Here is a 20,478-nt window from a genome sequence, read left to right as displayed (position 1 = left end):
ATAAGAAAACACACACAGGGACAAGGACACTTTAGATCTATGCACTCAAACAAAGAACACTTTGTCATACACTCAAAACGAGGTGTAGAAAATAATTGTTATGTGTTGTCCCACTTTTCATTTGAAGTTAGTAGGGATCTTGGGAGTGACGGTTGCCAACTACCAGCCAATCCCCTGTCAACCCCCAAATATACCCACTTCTTGCTTCTTGCTTCTTGCTTCTTGCTTCAGTCATGGTCAAGGGCGTGGCTCTGACAAGTTCACCCTACCATGTGGACGATTATGGTGGGAGGGGGTGTGATGGTGGCCGTGATACCCTCTATCGGTGTACCCTGTATTTGTGCACACATCCTTATGTAATCAACTTCAGGGATTGGGTGACCAAGCATCATAGATTATTATCCCCCTTTTCCTCGCGGAACTGAATCTCAAAGGTGGTTGAGTGGCATAGGGTGGATTCAAACTCAGGGCTTCCATTTTCTGATCCAGTGCTCTTTCTGTTAGAGTCATTACTCTCACACTGTGGGGTGTGGAGGTGCCTCAGATACCTATCGTGATGAGGGGGGACGAGGGGACTCAAGGACCTACAGCCTGCCTTAAATAGAACTGATCCACTTTATCTGACTGATTCGTAGGGGTCTGCGTGAGGTTTTCTTTTATAGAAAGGTGCTGGCATTTTAACAGTTTGCTCTTTCTGTGTAAACACTACCAAACGTAGTTCTTACTGTGCAGGCATGGGCGGGCTGGCGGGGGCTCAGCTGGGCTCTGCTGGCCGCCATAACTCTGGCAGCAGCAGTGGGGCTCCCTGCTTCTTCCTGCAAGTGTACGGGTCGGCTGGGCTGGCTCTGTGGGACCAGTGTGCTAGCCAGGGCATGCTTTTCACAGCTTCTTGGCTTGGGCCTGGAACTGGCCTACTCTTGCTCCCAAAGCAAGCCACAGAGCCAAGGCCAAAGTCAGAGGGCAGGACGGTTCGCTGCCTATTTATGGGGCCTGTGGCAAGGTCATGGATGCAGAGAGGCATGAAAAGTTGGGGCCAATAATGCAGTCTATCACGACTACTTTCAAAAATTGGGATATCACTGCACGGTCTGAATTTGAAGGCTGTTAAAGTTCTTCAAGCCACATATACCCATGGCCTCCAGGGAAGGTGGCTGTGTCTAGTGAAGGACAGGAGCTTTGTACTCAGAGATAATCAGGCCCAAGGAGTGTTGCTTGTTAGTGGTGGCCAGTTTGGGCTGTGGTCATCCTCATCTGTTCAGAGTCCAGAGTGCTCACCATTACACCATGGAACCCCTACCACATCCCATCTTTTCACTGCTTGCTCAGGTAGGGTGATGTTTAAGTGTGTGTGTGTGTGTGTGTGTGTGTGTGTGTGTGCGCGCGCGCGTGCACGTGCACGCGTGTGCATGTATAAGGGTACAAGATACGTGCCTCTGCCTACCAACCTCATCAGCTTCCGTCCTTGTTTTAGCTGAAAGCTTTATTCTGTGCTTTGCTCCCCCTTCTCTCTCTGCTGTCCCCCAGCATTTATATTAGGTTGGGCTACAGAGCTCTCTCCCGCCACCAGCTCCTTGATTGTCAGTGTCAGCTGCACCTCTGAGCTCTAAGCCTTTACCTGCCGAAAGCCTTTCCTAGGTGGTTTGTACCTTCTGACCCCAGTCTGGCTAATTTACCTTCATAAACTGTCAGATTCTGCTAAGGTCATTTAATTCTGTCATCTTGTAATGTTCAAAAAAAAAAAAAAAAGTGGATAAGAGGCCAAATGATGAGCCATCCACCCTGGAGTACAGCACGCCAGCAGCATTCTGTTTCATCATTGAAAAAACAGTGCGGGAGTTACCAAGCAGAATATTTATTAAAATGGACTCCATGAGGAGGTTGTAAAGACAAATGTGAAATATCTAAATGTGCAGAGTTACAGGCTCAGAATAAAAATGATTTCCGGAATATTGGGGCACACAGAGTCTCCCATCTTACCCATTGCTCTCGTTCCCAGTACGTGTAACCGCATGGGTGACAATCGCTAAACGTTGCAAGTCACGTATGCCACTTGATCCGAGGTCTCCTCACCAAACATCCGAGTGGGAGGGCGATCATGTTGTGACACAAGTGATCTTGATAAAGGGAAACAAAATCATTAGGTGATACGAAAAGCCACACATCCGGGTCTGTTTAGTCAAAATCAATTCCAATGACATTTAAAAGGATGGAAAGAATCATAGCCATAGGCACTATGTAAGCATGGCCACTTTATGTGATTTAGTGAGTCCTTTTCTAATTATTGGCAGTCAATGCTGAGTGTATCCACATGCTAAAATCCATTTCCTTCTAATAAGATCCCATCCACCTGGACCTCAGTTATGTGGCTATCTTGTCAACATGGAGCAGGTCTCGGAATAGGAGGGATGTGGGAAGGCCACCCAAGCATCATCTCAAGTGTCTCAGTCAGGGTTTGATCAGAAAAGTGGAGCCACTAAGACTTATCATCTGGATTTCACCCAGGTAGTTGTGGGATCTGGTTAAACAGTCAATGGAAGGTTGTGACATCTGGTGCCAGGCATCACTAGGGCAGGCAGTGAGGAGGAAAGATGGATGTGACCTTGAGGAGGGAGAGATGAAGTGGAACCCGTGAGGACAAGCTGGCATCCACATTCGTGGACTGCAACCCACATTGGTCTCTCGCTGCCATCAAATTGCGTCCATGATGGGGTCGAATTCCAGGAGCCACCGACTGACCTTCATCATGGAACTGAGCATGCACCTGACCAGGAGTCAGAGACGGTGAAGGAGGCATTCCAGAAAGGGCTGGACAGGTCCATTTGCTGACTCTTGACAACGAAGTGGCCAGCAGTAAATGAAGACACACAGAGTTGCGGAAGCACCTGATACCCCGCACCAGCCTTGCAGATGCAGAGAGACCACAGCTGTTCCTCCACTTCCTTCTTTCCGTCTCACCCGCTTGCTTCCTGGGGTCTGTGCTAACCCAGAGGAGCGCAGGAGACGGAAGCGTGGGAAACAGTTCCAGCTTAGCTGGTTAGCGCGACGTAAACCTACCGCTCTTGGTCTTGCTAAGCCCATTTTTCACATGTGGCCCACCCAGACTGAAATAATCCCTGTTGGTTCACCATCTTATAGGGGCCACTATTTACCTCGTTTGCCCAATTTGGGTGCTAGGTGCTTAGGTGCAAACATCAGTTCTCGATTGCCTGTTAAGGATCTTTTCACTCTTGAATTTGTTATGACGTCCAAAAGATTATTTGAGAATAACCGAGTGTGGCACCCTATACTTGTATCTCCTGTGGAGATACATAAACATAAATGGATATGAATATTATGCACACATATAGGCTACAAATAATATACAGCTATTGATATAATATGGTCTAGCAATATCATGCACAGTCCTCATCAGTGAAACCCAGGAATGAGAGTAGCTTAGTAGGCTAACAAATATTGATTGAACACCTACTGTGTGTCAGGTAGTACTAAAGCCACAGAGGATACAGCAGTTAATGGACCAGTATCAGCCCTAAGCAGTTTACATTCCATTCCAGGGTGGCTCAGCCAAGACACTGTTGATGCTCCTGGCTGGATACTTCCTGGCTGCGGGGATTGTTCTGTGCATTGTAGAATGTCTAACAGCATTGCCGGCCTCTACCCACTGGATGCCAGTAGTCCTCTCCCAGTGGAGACAACCAAAAATGTCTTTAGATATTGCCAGTTGCCCCCTGGAGGGCAAAATCACCCCCAGTTGAGAGGTACCGTTTTAGACACTAAGTCCCATTGACATACTTTTGGGCACTAATAGGTGTCACTGAGGGGGCACATGACCATGTTCAGGGTAATTAAGAAAGGCCTCCTTGTGAAGGATTGGCATTTGAGATGCAGGTTGCTCTTCAGAGATTGGAGGTCAAAGTACTTGTGGCAGAAGGAAGAGCCAGCACCTAGGTCCTAGGTCAGAGCAAGCTTGGGATTTTAGAGAGCAGAAATGCCATGGGACTTGGAGCATGTGCAACATGGGGAGAGGGTGGGGCCTCAACCTGGGTGGTTTTGTTACAGGAATCATGGCTTGGAGCCTGCATTTAACCCTGGCTACTCTGGGAAGTCATGGGAGAGGTTTGATCGGGGGAGCGACGAGAATTATTCCTTAAAAGGACCATGCTGGCTGCTATCAGGTGGGTTGACAGATGCCTTACTGTCCTGCAATGCTGGGCACTCTGCTTCCTCTGCCCAGTGACCTGTGGGGATCCATAGTAACCCTTACAGCTGCCTATTTCCATCTACCAGACTGATCAGCTAATGGTAGTTTTGGGTCTCTGTGTCTGACAGTGATTGAAATTGGATTTGAGAATATGGCCACTTTCATCATTGACATTTCTTAAATGCTGGCTACTTCGGTTTCTGGCCCTTCCTACAAGTGTCAGGCCCCATGCTCACCCCCCTTTTAAAAACATACCTTCTGTAGCCTTTGGAGAACATCAACTTCTCACTAAGGCTGTAGTGGAGGAAACTCCATAGATTTCGAGTTTGGGTGAAATATGAAAGTCTCCTGCCTGACTACTGCCCGTGATACTAGTTTCATTTTGATCAGAAAGCCTTTAGGCTTAGGGCCATCTACTCCCCTCCCTTCCCACACATACCCCATGGCTTCACGAGGTTTTACTCTTTACTGGTTTCAGGCCCCCATTTATATTTGAATTACACAAGCATGAGCATTCACGCTCTTGACCCATAGAGGAGGCATTCTGTTTTTCCTGGGAAAATGGTTTACTTTCATTTTGGACACCATTTGGAATATACTTGGTTGTCTGAGTGGAGGCAGAAAAGTAGCCAGCAAGAAGAACCCAGCTAGAGGCAGTGGCGAGATATGGCCTCTGAAAGCCTGTGACAGTAGACCCAGGATTCAAAAACGTCTTCCTGTGGTCAGTCCAAGGTCAGTAGCTGCAGACACCACAATACCTAAGTTCTCGTGAGGCATTCGTTGTGTGACAAGCCAGCATGGCAATGATTTCCTAATAAAGACTATGAGACCTCGAGACAAGGTTAATTTCTTTTCAGCATTGCCTACTAAGCAATGCAGGAAAATGTTTTACTTTTTAGTTACTCTTTAATTTAAAATGATTTTAAAAATGGAATGGTTTTGGCACTTAAAGAGTTACTTGGGGAAAAAATCGATCCTCCAGAATGTTTCTCTACAGCTTACTTCTTTTCCAGATTTTCTTATTTGGCATAGATTTCAGTGGAATCTTCCAAAAGTCATTAATCCATTCTCTTGCTTCAGTGCATGTTTTCTTGATGGATATTATCTATTTTTCTGTTATGTTGTAAGGTTTCCAGGACACATAAAAGTTGGAGGATATATGGTCGATGCAAACTAATTCTAAAGAGTAATGAGATTGATTTCAAGGGGTACTTTAAAGAATACAAATGCCTTTCTTTCAGTTTTCCTGAGTGGATGTAAAAAGGAAGGGAAGGAACAGCATCTGAAGCTAAGGAAGGAAACATTTGAGGTGAAGAATCACTAAATAGGAGTCAGACGGAGCTTTTTAACACCGTGCCAGATAGCAGTTGCCTTAGACCGTGGGCAAAAACGAGCACTGCAGGCACTTAAGAAGCATTTTTTTTTTCCCCTGGTAGATATTATTGGGCTTTGACAGGAAATCACACCCCGGTTGTCCTGAAAGAAAATCAGCAGTAGTTTTCTATGGGCCATTTGTACCGGTGGTAGTTTTGTGGGAGGCAAGATTTACAAAATTGACCATGCATTTGAAAGGTCATTGAGCAAAAGGCAAGCGTGTGAGTGAAGGTTCCACGGATGTTCTTTAGGTTTTGCTCTTTCTGTGAACAGCCTGCATTTTCACTTTAGGAAAATAACAGTCATACACATACTCACAAATCACATTCAGCCAGTATTGATTTTAGCATTGTATGAAAAAGGACTTTTCTTGATGCTGTATGTGAATCAAAGGAGAGAGGGAAAGGGGGAGTCTGACTGTCTCTGGCTCTTGCAATTTAGAAGTGAGCGTATAGGTCCATGCACATGTAGCTGTGATACTACATGCCCGGATAACACGTGTGTTCTCGTGGACCCAGGAAAATATCCCAGGTTGGTAGAAGAGTGTAGATTTCAATGGGACCTTGGCAGGTGGGGTCGATAAGAATATTCCGGTGGCAGAGATAGCTAGGGTAAGGCACAGAGCTGGGTGTTGCCAGCTTTGTTTTGTGAGGACAATAGATTCCTGTGATTCCAGCAGTGAGGAAAGCAGAAGTATTGGAAATGGTCTTTCAGAAAGATCCAAACTGACTTCGAGAGCAATTGTAAAGGTCTTGCTGATGAATTTGTATTGTATTTTCCATGCAATGCAGGATCCGTTAGAAGAATTTGAATAGGAGATGATCATGGAGCATTTAGAAGACATAATTTAAGTATAAACTATGACATATTTTCCTTGAAACTGTTAAAGAACCATAGATTCTTAGAGCTAGAAGGGACATTAGTAAGTACCTCATGAGGTGGTTTTCAGATAAGGTGGGCAACCCTTCCTTCAAATGACATCTTAGCAAATGCCTCATCTATAAGACAGAATGAAGAGCAGTTCTGCTGGAAACATTATGGGAAGAGTCCTACATTTGCTCGTTTCTCCTCCCTTTGCCCCTCCGGCAATCCCCAAGCTACCTGCAGAGAAAGCTCACAATCGTGCCATTTTAAAGATGAAGTTCCTCAAGAGAAATGACAACATGTTTACAAAAAGATGTGTATGGCAATGTTACTAGCAGCTTTATTTATAATAGCTGGAAACTCGACCGAACCCAAATATCTATCAATGGAAGCATAGATAAACAAACTGTGGGGTCCTCACAGAGTGGGGAATACTGTGCCATAGTGAAAGGAGCGCCCTCCAGACACGCATAACAACATGGATGAATTTCAGAAACATTAAGTGAGAGAACCATGCGTGACATCAAAGAATACGCATTCTCTGATTCCATTTATGTGACATCCAAGACCTCTTAAAAAGAACGTATGGGGAAAGAAACTCGAAAGTGGTTGCCTGGGCAGCAGGGAGCAGGGCAGACTCGAAAGGGGTACAAGGGAGCCTTCTGGGGGGTTGGAAATGTTCTGTATCTTGTTTTGTGTGGTGATTACATCTGTCTGTTCAGTTGTCAAGACTCATCAAACGAAACACCGAAGATGTACACATTCTCCCGCGTCCGTTATACTTTAACTTACAGAAGCTGAGTTACCGACGTCCTTAGACAGAAAGTTGCCCAGTTCCCATAGCCAGTTATGAGGAAGACTGGGGACTGGATATTAGGTTTTCTGGATTCCTGGTCCGGTACTTGTCGTCATACCTTCTCCCTCAGACTCATGCATCCCATTGACCAACACAGCATCAACGCTGACTCACTACCACCCGAAACTACCCCCACTAGCTCAAAAACTTCACTGCTGCTGAGAAATATTAACTTGACAGCACTGTAGAGCTTCTGAATCGGCTTCTAAAATCTTCCTACAGTGATGGGGCACCTGGGTGGCTCAGTCGGTTGAGCGTCCGACTTCGGCTCAGGTCACGGGCTCGACAGTTCGTGGGTTCGAGCCCCACGTCGGGCTCTGCGCCAACGGCTCAGAGCCTGGGGCCTGTTTCACATTCTGTGTCTCCCTCTCTCTGCCCCTTCCCCGCTCGTGTTCTGTCTCTCAAAAATGAATAAACATTAAAAAAATTTTTTTTTTAATTTTCCTACAGGGAGGCCAAAACTGGCAAACACAGCCGCACTTTTCACACACTGTGCTTCGTGTATTTGTATTGCCGACTCATTGAGAAGCAGTGCTCTATTCCATAGCCATGGGGGCCTTGTGTGACTTAGCCATGTTAATGCTAGATGGAAATACGGCAAGGGAGAAGACACTGGTGGCTTCTGTTGTAAACCTGTGAACGCTCACTGGTGGAATGTCAGCTCTTGAGATAACACCTGTTGTTGCATAACCTAGAGGCTCACCTGCACAGATGAGTTGAACTGTAGTTCAACTCCATTTAGTGGTCACCAGTGGAGTGCCACATGCTGCTATGTTGTTTGGCCTGTATGTTAAGAGTATCATTCCAGGAGAAGGGGGGAGGTAGTGAGAGTTCATAACCTTCTTGCTCGTGGAAGCACTGGACGGCAGAGCAGCACCCTTGACTTAATGACTGATCTACAGGAGGGTCTAGCTCTTTTATCCTCCTGCGGCTTTTGCTCATAGTCTCTCTGCCTGGAGTGTGCCGGGGGTGCGTTGCCCATCCGAAGGGTCACACGTATGCCTGTATTCCTCAGTCTACGGAGAACGTTTCAAGGACTGGGACTGTGTCTTTGTCTTTGTGTTCCCAGTACCCACAACAGTGCCTTAATCTGGAAAGATGGATCTTAACTGGGAGCTATTTTGCCCCCGTTGCTCCAGGGAACATTTTGCAATGTCTGGACCTGTTTTTCAATGCCGGAACCTAGGGACGGGGGTACCTAGCATTTAGTGGGTAGAAGCCAGGGGTGCTGCTAATCATTCTATAGTGCACAGGACAGCTCTCCACAATAAAAAAGGTACCCAGCCCCAAATGGCAAGGGTGCCAAGGTTGAGATATCCTAACCTAGAATACACTTTATTGTAATAAGAGGTCAACAACATCATGAAATTGCTCACTCGGGGTCGGGGCCAATACGTTCCAATGTTATGATGAGTCTCTCGGCTTCTGTTACCACTCTTGATTCTCTGGGCATTGAAGTCCAGCTGCTTAATTAGAGGGGCAGAGATGTCTGACTGAGTCAGGTAGCCATCAGCCAAATTGGAATCACCTTTGGCTGAGTTTGAATCCGTCCGTCTTTTAAGCCAGTGTTGCCTTAACTTAGCTTTGGGTGTCTCATCCCTTAATCTGTAGCCAGGACAACAGGGGTCCTTGGCACAGATCTGCCTGCTTTGCTTAAAAGAGGTCTATGCGGGTGGGAAATGAACTCAGATTAAATTTACTCACCCAAGGCCACACAAATGTGGTTTTGGAACCACATTCAAATCCAGGATGTTTCCTTTCCAGTTTTCTTGGACTTTATTAAATGTTCCTGCCTTTCCCTGGTAAAATTGATTTCCCCTTGTCACCAGTTCTCTAAGAATCTTGGTCCAGGGCTTCGGCTCTTCAATCAGTACAGGGACATCACTCTGTTTGTGATGAATCATAGTTTCACCTTCTGTCCTAAAACTGAGTTAGGCCAGCACTCCAGGTTCTACTTTCTTTATGTTCATTCTGTACACTTCACAAGAATCTTTCTTTGGTTTATGGTAAAAATTGAAATGTAGAAAAAAGTGGACTGAAATGAAAGACCAAACATTTTCAGTTAGGTTACTAATTAACTCTGTGACCGAGGGCAAGCCACTTATAAATCAGTCATCTTTAAAATGGTAAGACTCATTCTAGATCTCAAAACTTATGATCATGTGTGGAGCAAGGGGAACCCTCTTGCACTGTTGGTGGGAATGCAAACTGGTCCAGCTACTCTGGAGAATAGTATGGAAGGTCCTCAGAAAGTTAAAAATAAAAACCCTATGAGCCAGCAATTACACTGCTAGGTATTTACCCAAAAGATATAGAACTACAGATTCAAAGGGGTTTATGCACCCCAATATTTATAGCAGCATTATCAACAATAGCCAAACTGTGGAGAGAGCTCAAATATCTACTACTGATGAATAAAGAAAGTGTGGGGTATGTATGTATATGTATGTATGTATGTATGTATGTATATAAAAATATTATTCAGCTGTTGAAAAGAATGAAATCTTGCCATTTGCAATGACACGGTTGGAACTAGAATGTATTATGCGAAGCTAAATAAGTCAGTCAGAGAAAGACAAATACCATATGATTTCACTCATATGTGGAATTTAAGAAACAAAACAGATGAACATACGGAGAGGGAAACAAACCACAAGAGACTGTTAACCATAGAGAATAAAATGAAGATTGATGGAAGAAGGTGAGTGGGGGATGGGCTAGACGGGTGATCGTTATCAAGGGGGGCACTTGTTGGGATGAGCACTGGGCGTTGTATGTAAGTGATGAATCACTAAATTCGACTCCTGAAATCAATATTGCACTGTATATTACCTAACTAGAAATTAAGTAAAAATTTGAAAAGAAAAAAAATTATGATCATAGGGTTGGGGTTCTTTTTACTATAACATATCTATTTTTCTTGGCTTAAACCTGCAATACTCAACAGCTTATCATGTAGGAAAGAACTGATCTAAAGTAGAAGAGGCAAGATTTGATTTTTCCTTAATTTTAAATTTTATTTAAATCCAATTTAGTTAACATATAGTATAATAATAATTTGAGGAGTAGAATTCAGTGACTCATCACTTACATAGAACACCCGGTGCTCATCCCAGCAAGTGCCCTCCTTAATGCCCATCCCCCATCCAGACCATCCCCCCACCCAACACCCCTCCAGCAACCCTCAGTTTGCTCTCTGTATTTAAGAGTCTCTTATGGTTTGCCTCCCTCTCTCTTTTTGTCTTATTTGATGTAATTGGTAGATATTGTGAAAAATGGTTTTAAACTCTGAGTGTGGATTGAAGTGCTTCTTGTTTCCCTAAGAGGACTCAGTTTCTCAGATAGTCTCTGCCTCAATTTCTTTTTTTTTTTTTATTTATATATGAAATTTATTGTCAAATTGGTTTCCATACAACACCCAGTGCTCATCCCAAAAGGTGCCCTCCTCAATACCCATCACCCACCCTCTCCTCCCTCCCACCCCCCATCAACCCTTAGTTTGTTCTCAGTTCTCAACAGTCTCTTATGCTTTGGCTCTCTCCCACTCTAACCCCTTTTTTTTTTTTTCCTTCCCCTCCCCCATGGGTTCCTGTTAAGTTTCTCAGGATCCACATAAGAGTGAAACCATATGGTATCTGTCTTTCTCTGTATGGCTTATTTCACTTAGCATCACACTCTCCAGTTCCATCCACGTTGCTACAAAAGGCCATATTTCATTTTTTCTCATTGCCACGTAGTATTCCATTGTGTATATAAACCACAATTTCTTTATCCATTCATCAGTTGATGGACATTTATCTGCCTCAATTTCCACATGTTTTATTTCAATGCGTGGACTAAACACAGAGCATAGTCATACATGACGTGATCATAATGCAAGTCATAGCCGGTACTTGGGAAACCTGTGGCCAAAATCAAACTTAGAATCAGGTATATTAGGAGCCACCTTCTGTTCCTGTGATGAGAAAGTATTTGTCATGCTCAAAAGCTAATAAGAGGGTTCCCCAAAATAACAGACCCAACATTGAATTTTAAACAGTGCGATTTTCAAAAATTTGACCTGTACAAAATCTTTCACAAAACACCTTATGTGGAACAAGGATGGTGCATGTTTAGTGAGAAATAATATTCCTCTAAACTTGGAAAAACGTTCTGAAGCTTCAGATGAAAAACATGGAAATGCCCCCTCTTCTTGACTCTGTAACAAACGTCCCCGGTCCCCGGTCTACTTGAGGACTGACTTTATCCCCAACTGACCAGAGCTGGATTACTCTGGATAATGACTGAAATGATCCCAAAATACCAATTAAGTAACAGAATATACAGAGGCACAGTGTATAGTAACCACTTAAAACTTCCCTTTAAACTACTGACGGAAACACTAATTAAGATCTGAAATGGAAGCAAAGTAACACAATCTTTGTTGTGTCCTGCAGCATGAGTGTGGAACTAGGTTCTTTCACCTACTACGGTATCATCACAAAGCAAGCATTTAATGTCTTTGCTGCTACAGTCTCCTTTGCTTTATTATGCTGTTTATTTCATGGGAAGTCTCAATATTAGTTATAAAAATGTCTGTGTCTGCAGCTGCATTTTTCATCTCATAAACTCGCAGGGATCTCATCAATTCAACGTGCTTTGTAAGGTTTGCTGCAAACCACTACAGGCAAAGAGAGGCTTAATCAAAGTTTCTTCTTCATAATGAACGTGACACACAGAAAAAGCATAGCAACGAACGAGCCTGTGATTGTAGGTAAAGACTCATTATATGAAAATCTATATTTAAATTAAGAGCTTGGCAATAGGATTCTTCAGTGTACAAGAAAAATCACCATAGGATGCCTACAAATAGTGTATCCTAGGCATTTGAATAGAATTTAATCTATAAACAGTTTACCTTAGGTTTTAAGCAATTCATTGCTGGGGGAAAAACAAACCTGGGTTCTTTAAAACAGCAAAGTATTTGCGGTAACTGAACGTTATTATAGCTGCAGAAATCCAAAGATAATTTTCTTTTGTATAATTTTTGAATTATAAATTGTTTACCTTTCCTTAATAACTTTTACTATAGACAGAGCTCCTTTTTTTTTTTTTTTTGTTCTGTTTACATAAAAGTGTCTGGAATGATTCAGTGACACAGATGTTGGAAATTAAGGACTCAATTCAGACTGAAGCTTTTTATCCTCACCTGCCCCCCATGCTTTTATCCAGCACTAATTAATGTAAAGGCCAAAAGTCAGACAAAATGATGTGAAAAGGGAAGGTGGCAGCACTGGGGACCAGAATGAGGCCGTTGTATATAATGGAGAGACACCAGTTGACATTTTTCATGATAATCATTTTAAAGGGTTCTCTTTTGCTAGTCAACAGATATAAAATATGTGAACCTCCTCCAGTTGTAATAGACTTTACAGTTTGTAAATAGAGTTAGAAAGAGTTTGTAACAGAGTTACAACAGTTTGTAATAGAGTTAGAGTTCCACCTTTTCTTTCCAAATAGCCGGAGAGGACAGTCTTTGCTGGCGGCCCGAAGCCCAGTCACTCATAACACCCGGGGAAGGCTAGCAATGCCTGGATTCAAAGGGCGGCATAAAAAGGAGATTGTACCATCCCCCAGGTGCTGAACAGAGCTCTCCTAGACTGTGGTAACCTGCTGGCAGGGTGATGACTGTGTACTTTATGCCAGTTCAGTTGTGCCATAATAATGCTAAATCACCGGTTTTATGTAGTAGATTTCGGTTGACAGAATTGCAAAGGTGAGTGCCAAGCCTGTGCCGATTGCCTCCTTTCCTTTCCCAGCTGCTCAGGTCCCCTTCTATCCCCCTTCCAAGTACAATAGACAGTTTTCCAAAGGAGTCATCCAGATGGCTTACAGACACATGACAAGATGCTCAACATCGCTCATCGTCAGGGAAATGCAAATCAAAATCACAATGAGATACCACCTCACGCCTTTCAGAGTGGCTAACGTTTACAACACAAGAAACAACAGGTGTTGGTGAGGATGAGGAGAAAGGGGAACCCTCTTGCACTGTTGGTCGGAGGGCAAACCGGTGCAGTCACTCTGGAGAATAGCACGGAAGTTCCTCAGAACGTTCAAAATAGAACTACCCTGTGATCCAGCAATTACACTACTAGGTGTTTACCCAAAGGATACAAAAATATAGCTTCAAAGGGGTACGCACACCCCAATGTTTATAGCAGCATTATCACTACTAGCACACTATGGTGAGAACCCAAATGTCCACTGACTGATGAATGGATAAAGAAGGTGTGATGCACACATGCACACACACACACACACACAATGGAATATAACTCAACCATCGGGAAAGAATGAAATCTTGCCATTTGCAATGACATGGATGGAGCTAGAATGTATGAAGCTAAGCGAAATAAGTCAATCAGAGAAGGACACATACTATGTGATTTTGTTCCACAAGAGACTCTTAACAGTAGAGAAAAAAACCGTGGGTTGATGGAAGGAGGTGGGCACCCTGGAGGGCACTTGTTGGGATGAGCACTGGGTGTCGTATGTAAATGATGAATCACTGAATTCCACTCCTGAAACCCGTGTATGTTAATTAAAATTTAAACTAAAAAATATAATAGCTAATCTTCTGCCCAGTAAGTATAGTGAACAAATGGGATCCAGAGACGTCTGATACACTTTTTGGAGAAGTTTGGGGTGAGACTCTTTCTTTTAGTTTCCCCTTCAGAGAGAAGTCCTCATTTTCCTCACATGTTCATTCGTCTGCAGTTAGTAGAGATTTGTGGAAGGTGTGCCAGAGAGGGGTTGCCTTGGTGGGGTTGGCTGACCTCCTAGCCGGGATCGCCGTGCAGTGAAGTGGCCAGCCTCTGGCAGCCTGTCAGGTGAGGGAGAAGGCCGCTGTGTGGTCGTGTGGATCGTAGGCACACGGGAACATTCCCGTCTCCAGGCGCTGGATCCAGAGCACGGAAGCTATGCAATCAGATGCGCCGTGTCCGAGTCATAGCTGTCTTGTGCCTTCGCCTTCTTGGGCGGGGGGGGGGGGGTGTCCCCCTGCTCACATAGTGTTGATGGTGATGGCTTTGTGTCCTGCTGGTTAGTCCTTGGGCATCGGGAACATTTTTGTCTCCTTGTGTATTTGCTCAGGTGATACCTTTGAATGCATTCAGGCCTTTTGAGTGGACGTGATTTAGGTGATTCTTCCTCAGAAAATAGAAGCACCTGCGTTCTCTGTTTTGCACGTGGTGATCTTTAAATCAGGGCGTTGGAAGCGGCTGACTCTATGTAGCCAATTCCGTGAGGCTGTCTTGATTAGGAGGACATTTGACTTGGATGGGCTAATGGGGCTGAATCAATAAGGAAAACACAGTTTCTGCTTGCCTGCCTTTTAAATGACTAAGAAATGCACGTAACGATTCCCCCCATTACTCCATTTAAGCCCCCACTTCTGACGCCACACCACATTTTTTTCTCATCCTGTCTCTCAGCGTTAGCCCATCCCACAGTGAGTGGGTAGAGGGGAGTCATGAGGTAGGAGGTGCATACGTGGATTATGCAGTACTTAGGAGAGAAAAAGCTGATGCTTGCTTTTTTTTTTTTTAACTTTTATTAAAAAGTTCCCAAGTCAACAGAACAGTATTAAAATTGTCTTATCAGAATGTCCTATTCTTTTGCATTTTCCTAGTTAAGGAGACTGCCATGAACTCTGGGGCCTGCCTAGGTGAGGGTCTTGAAAATATGATTAAAGATTAAATATTTGTTTATTGTTTTTGAGAGAGAGAGAGAGAGACAGAGAGAGAGCGAGTGGAGGAGGAGCAGAGAGAGTGAGACAGAATTCTAAGCAGCCTCCAAGCTGTCAGGGCAGAGCCGTACGTGGGGGCTCGAACCCACAAACCCTAAGATCATGACCTGAGCCAAAACCAAGAATTGGATGCTTAACCGACTGAGCCACAAAGGCACCCCGAAAGTGTGATTAAAGATTAAAGTGATTATAGTGAAAGTAATAAAACCAGGAAAAAAAATACCTTGGATATAAACCTATTAAGCCACCTTTAGAATGGTGAATGAAAATGACAGTATTACAAAAAAATGTGAGAATTGTTGGCTTTACTTTGAAATTAGTATGTAAAGGAACATTTTATTTATTACACTAATGCTTCATCTTTAATTTTTAAAATTATGAGATTTATATCCTCTAAGTACAGCCTGAGTACATTTTAATATTTAGTTGTTAAGTTTTTTCTTAAACTACGATTTAAAAACAAGTCATGGGGGGGGGGGCGCCTGGGTGGCGCAGTCGGTTAAGCGTCCGACTTCAGCCAGGTCACGATCTCGCGGTCCGTGAGTTCGAGCCCCGCGTCAGGCTCTGGGCTGATGGCTCAGAGCCTGGAGCCTGTTTCCGATTCTGTGTCTCCCTCTCTCTCTGCCCCTCCCCCATTCATGCTCTGTCTCTGTCTGTCCCAAAAAAATAAATAAAAAACGTTGAAAAAAAAAAATTAAAAAAAAAAAAAAAAAACAAGTCATGGGGTGCCTGGGATTTCTCTCTCCCTCTCTGTCTGTCCCTTCCCTGCCCATGTTCTCTCTCTCGCTCGCTCCCTCTCAAAATAAATAAGTAAACTTTAAAAAAATAATAAAAACAAGTCATAATTCTTAAACTGGGTTTCATTATTTTGGGAACTGACAGTGTTTTCTAGTAGAACATATTAAAGGTTTAAAAATGTGAGGTAATGAAAAAAGAGTATTCATGTCAAAATTTTCGCCAAGTTCCAGCATAGGACATAATTGGCCATAACTGTAAAAAATGTTTAAATTTTGAGGTTATTGTAGAGTCACATGCAGTTGTGAAAAATAATACAAAGAGATCCTGTATTTCTCTTTCCCTTGTTCTTCCTCCCCACCCTCTGGTAACATCTTATAAAACTATAGCATGATATCGCAACCAGGTTATTGACATTAATACAGAACAGTTCCATTTTTTATGTGTTTGTTTATTTTTGAGAGGGGGGAGGGGCAGAGAAAGGGAAGGAGGGAGACAGAGGATCTGAAGCAGAGAGCTGGATGCGGCCTCAAACTCACGAACCATGAGATCAGGACCCGAGCTGAAGTTGGACGCTTAACCGACTGAGCCACCCAGGCGCCCCTATAACAATTCCATTGAAACAAGCCTCCTGTGAGCTGCCCTTCTATAGCTCCCTCCCTTTGTTGGGAACAACCTAGTTCTTCCCTACTGTTTCTTCCTTGTGAGTCTTCTTTACTCCTCGCACAGAACACTTCACTCCTGACACTTCTGGTCACCAGATGTGTGAAAGTTTCCCCCACACTGGGCAATTCTATAATTCAACTCCTATATCCTATAATTCAACTCCTCCTGGCACTATCTACATGGAGACAGCATCAGATTCCACAGATTAAGAGTTCAGTTCTATAAGACTGTGTCCTACCCTCCACTTCAGAGGCCAGTCGCAAGCCCTAGGCTGTTACTTGTGCTTCTGACCAACCAGCTACGGGTGAGAGGTTCCGGTGACCTCCTCAGGTTTGATTAATTTGCTAGAGAGGCTCACAGAACTCAGGGAAACACTTACCTTTACCAGTTTATTAAAAAATACAATAAAGGATATGAATCAATAGCCAGATGAAGAGATGCATAGGGCAAAGTCCCAAACAAAGGTGCTTCTGTCTTCATGGAGCTTGGGGCCTTTCTCCTGACTCTAACAACTACTAATCTATTCTCTGTTTCTAGAAGTTGTCATTTCAAGAATGAAATCATGTAGTATGTAATCTTGTAGGGTAGTCTTTTTTTTCCCTGAGTTGCCTCATGATTCATCGGAGTTGCATGGATCAATCATTCATTTCTTGTTTATCTCTGAGCTGTATTCCATGGTGTGGTTGTATCACAGCTATTTAACCATTCACCTACTGAAGGACATCTGGGCTATTTCCAGCTTTTGCCTATTATACAAAAGCAAGCAGGACTTTTAAAAAACATACTTATAGCGATGTTTATGACTCCATCTTATTACAGAGTATTTATTGGGCTGAGGAGAGTAAGATTAAAGGCTTAGAGTCAATTAGGACTAAAACAAATGTTATGAACTATGACAGTCTAGCTCAAAGTAGTTTGATTTCATTAATGTAGTTAAAAAAATTTTTTTTAAAGTTTATTTATTTTTGAGACATAGTACAAGTGGGGGAGGGACAGAGAGAGAGGGAGACACAGAATCTGAAGCAGGCTCCAGGCTCTGAGCTGTCAACACAGAGCCCAACGCAGGGCCTGAGCTCACAAACCGCAAGATCATGACCAGAGCCGAAGTCGGACGCTTAACTGACTGAGCCACCTAGGCACTCCTAATGTCGTTTATTTTTGATATTCAATCAAGCTCCACTTTAGTATTGGCCAAGGTCCATCAAGAGAATTTACCTATAGTTATGTTGTTTAGTATAGTTACGTTGTGCCCATGTTTTCAATCCGAATGATTGCTGAGAACACACTATAAACAATTTACTTTTGTTAAGTGTTGCTCACATATCTCATTGTGTTTCTGGCGATGTGATAGCACATGATTGGGTTTATTTTTTGCTGCCAACCCCAATTGTTGGATGTTTAAAAAACACTAACCACCCTTATGTGCTTGGAGGTCTCTGATGAAAAGGCTTAATTAAATAAACATTCCATAATGAACAGAAGTGCCAGCACAGGCACAGTCTGTGAAATGTACAGCATATTGACGGCCGGCCGGTTATCAGTTGAGGGACACTCAGAAACATGTGGTTATATTGGTAGGAACTGGAAGGATCCAGTCTGCTTCCCCTTGGATCCCACAGAGTATATGTGTACGTGTGTTCGTGCTCCATGTTAGCCCTGACAGGGACAGAGAAACAGAATAACTGGCATCTTATCTGCCCAGCAGGTGCTTCTGGCAATGGTCATTTGTGATGTTGTTTTTAATATAATTCACAAAATTTATCTAGGAAAAACACATTGGAATGGACAACAAAATGTCATCTGCTTCATAACTTTTTCCTAAAAGGCTTGGAGATTTAAAAAAGCTTTCTGCTTTGATGTCCTAACAGTCTCTTGGAAATATTGTTAGTCCTCTTTGGGCCATATTTTACAATTGGAGAAACTGAAATAGAGAGACCAGATTGGTCTAGGAAAACTTTGTGGAGATAGGAAAGTGAGTTGACTCTTGCTTGCCCTAGAAAATGCGGAATTTAAAGAAGGAAATAGTCCTGGAGGATAAAAGTTGACAGCTTTGTTGGGGTGCCTGGGTGGCTCAGTGGGTTAAGCATCCCACTTTTGATTTCGACTCAGGTCATGGTCTCAAGGTTCATGAGATCGGGCCCCACATCAGGCTCTGTGCTAACAGCGTGGAGCCTGCTTAGGACTCTCTCTCTCCCTCCCAATAAAGTTGACAGCTTTGTTAAAGAAAAAAGTGAATGAATTGATGAGGCCGGAAGCTCTTTAAAGGCAAGAATTCCCTTTCATCTGTATTCCCAGTACCTAGTTGGAGTCCAGCCCAATGGAAGCATTCAGTAAATATTTGTTTAACGCATAAATAAACGTATGGATGACCAAACTACAATTTCTGATGTTGCCATTAAAGACACTTTTCTCAGACGGTTCCTACCCACCTTATCCTGATGGTGGTGTTTAAATCAAGTATTTATGGCTGCATAACAAACTTATCCAAAACTTAGTGGCTTATGAAAGTAGTTCTGGGGATTCACTGGATGCACCTGGACAGTTCCTCTGGTTGTCCTTGACATTTCTCTTGCAGTTGGATAGCAGCTGGGATGGAGTTTCTGGAATTTCCACTTGGCTACAGGGATGTCAGGCCCCCTTTCTCTCCAGGTGGTCTCAGGGCCTTTCCTCTTTCTATGGCCTTTCCAGCAAAGTACCTGAACATCTAACTTGGTGGCCCAGGGCTCTCAGAAAGTCCAAGGTGGAAGCTTTCAGGCTTTTCAAAGGCTCAGGCCTGGAAACATCAATAAGCCACTTCCTCTGCCTTCTTTTAGTTAAACAGTCATGGGAGCCAGCTCAGATTTAAAAGGAGGGGTAATAAATCCCACCTTTTGATGGGGCTCCACTGTGGTTTTCCATCAAGTCTCCAACACTGGATGTTTTACAATTCACTCAATTCTGACACTAACCACCTAGAGTTAGCACAGACCCCACAGGTTAAGGGCTCAGTCCCACAAAAGTGCCTCCCACTTCAGATACCGGCCACAAGTGAGGGTATTCCCAAGTCATCCACATTTCTGTCCAGCCAATTGTAAATTAGGAGGTTCCCCCAACTCTACCTCAGGTTTAGTTATTCACTCAGAAAACTCAGGAAAATGCTATATTTAAGATTACACTTTGTTATAAAGGACACAAATGAACAACCAGATGAAGTGGGGCATGGGGGGGGGGCAGTGCAGAAGGATCCTGAGTGCAGGAGCCTCTGTCCCCTTGGAGTTAGGGTATACCACCCCCCAGGTACATCAATATGCTCACCGATCAGGAAGCTCCCCAAACCCCATTGTTCAAGAGTGTTTATGGAGGTTGTGTTGACTAGGAATGATTCATTAAATCATTGGTCATTGGTGGTTGAACTCCATCCCCTCCCCCTCCCCAGAGGTAGAGGGAGGGGGTTGAAAGTTCTAGCCCTGTACTGCTGTGTGTGGCCAACCCCTGTTTTGAAACTATCTAAGGGACCACCTTGAGTTACCATGATAGCATAAACTCAGGTATAGTCCAGAGGGATTCATTATGAATAACAAAAAAGCACTCCTATTATTCAGGAAATTTCAAGGGTTTTTAAAGCTCTGTGGCAGGAACCAGAAATGGGGACAAAGGCAACATGTATTTTTTATCGTATTACAGGGGTAATGACAAAGGATTTGTGGCTACCTTTAGTCCATCATGCTGGTCCTCCACAGACTCAAGCTGGCCTATCACTTTACCCAAAATAGATGGAATTCTAAGAGTGACTGTTTTCCTGTCATGTACTTTGTTAAATAATAAAAATTCAACCCATACATTTTACAGATCGAAGTGACTTTGATAAGCATGATTCACAAATCGGGCAGCATCCCATCTAGCAAGTAGAGGAAAGCCCCAAGGAGTTGTACAAAATTTATAGGAAGGAGGGTGGGACGGTAAGTTCTTAGCAAAAGAAAAGATTGTTTTAGGCAGGGCCACCTTCCCTGAGGG

The 20,478-nt window shown here is 43.5% G+C and overlaps 1 protein-coding gene across 13 annotated transcripts in view; it reads left to right on the top strand.

Moving 5' to 3' along the window:
- RGS6 (regulator of G protein signaling 6) overlaps nt 1–20,478 on the top strand; it is a 599,839-nt gene that overhangs the window by 206,054 nt on the left and 373,307 nt on the right. The window lies entirely within an intron of this gene.

Source organism: Puma concolor, chromosome B3 (genome assembly GCF_028749965.1).
Source record: "Puma concolor isolate L17-30 chromosome B3, mPumCon1.1.hap2, whole genome shotgun sequence".
Taxonomy (NCBI): domain Eukaryota; kingdom Metazoa; phylum Chordata; class Mammalia; order Carnivora; family Felidae; genus Puma; species Puma concolor.
The sequence above is the reverse complement of the archived record's forward strand: the minus strand, read 5'-3'. Positions and strand labels throughout refer to the sequence as shown.